The sequence below is a fragment of the Parus major genome, chromosome 2 (assembly GCF_001522545.3).
Source record: "Parus major isolate Abel chromosome 2, Parus_major1.1, whole genome shotgun sequence".
Lineage (NCBI taxonomy): Eukaryota > Metazoa > Chordata > Aves > Passeriformes > Paridae > Parus > Parus major.
This window is the reverse complement of record NC_031769.1, coordinates 113,025,596-113,026,548: the sequence shown is the minus strand read 5'-3', so window position 1 is coordinate 113,026,548 and position 953 is coordinate 113,025,596. Positions and strand designations below refer to the sequence as shown.

At 47.1% G+C, this 953-nt stretch overlaps 1 protein-coding gene across 1 annotated transcript in view; it reads left to right on the top strand.

Annotated features, from left to right (window-relative positions):
* Nucleotides 1-59: 59 nt before the first annotated feature.
* The window catches only part of PLAG1 (PLAG1 zinc finger), a 51,329-nt gene continuing 50,435 nt past the window's right edge, over nucleotides 60-953 (top strand). Inside the window, exon 1 of the mRNA XM_015618124.3 lies at nucleotides 60-376. The gene's annotated coding sequence lies outside the window, so the exon portion shown is untranslated. The remainder of the gene's footprint in view (nucleotides 377-953) is intronic.

Here is a 953-nt window from a genome sequence, read left to right as displayed (position 1 = left end):
GAGCCTGTGCTGTGAATGCAGTGACAGCGGCGAGAGCGGCGAGAGAGGGAGCGGAAGACATTAGAGACCGCGGTGCCGAAAAATGAGGGAAAAAATTAATATAAATTCGCCCACCGCCTCAAACCGGACAAATTTCGCACAGAAATTTCCCCCGTGGACCCGGCTACCCGTGGGGTGTCCCCCGGACCTGGCGGCTGCGTCTTTGGGGGGATCCGGAGTGACTTTGGGGCACTCGACCCCCCTTTCCCGTCGTTTTTTGGACAAAAGTTTTTTTTTTCGTAATAAAGAAACGAATTTGCCTGCTCTCCTCCTCCGAGTAGCTCAGGAGCTTTTCCCTTCCCCATCGGTGTGTGTTTAGAGAAAAGTGTGAACCCAAGTAAGTGCTGAGTCGTGTTGCATTGGGGAGGGGGGTTTGCTAACTGAAAGCAGGAGAGATCCGGAGAGAGAGAGAGAGAGAGCAGGGACAGCTTGTTGTCAGTATCATAAACAACCAAAATGGAGGGAGAACTGAGGCATATAACAAAATAAAAATCAGAAAAAAATGCCAAAAAATACCTAAAAATCGGGGCTGCTCCCCCTTTTCTTCCTCAAGGTAACAGAATAAAACCCGTGTCTTCCCGAGACCGTTTTAAGGTTTCAGGGAGCAAGGAGTTAATATTTATTATTTTTTTTCTGTTGATGAATTCTTTGGAAAGGCAAAAGCCTCTTAAAACTCGCCACCGACAATGAGAAAACGTGAAAATCCCTTTCAGGACAGAGAGGTAGGGGGAGATGATGGTGCAGAAAGTGTATAACTTGGGGGTAATGCGGAGTGATCCTAGATAAGATAAATGCTGTATGTGGTGCTTTATAACTTCCTTTTTTAATGCTTTTTTTTGGTGTGTGTGTGTGTTTGGGGGATTTGGGGAGATGGGGGCTCCTTTCTTTTCCTCTGTCTTTCTCTTTCCCCCCCC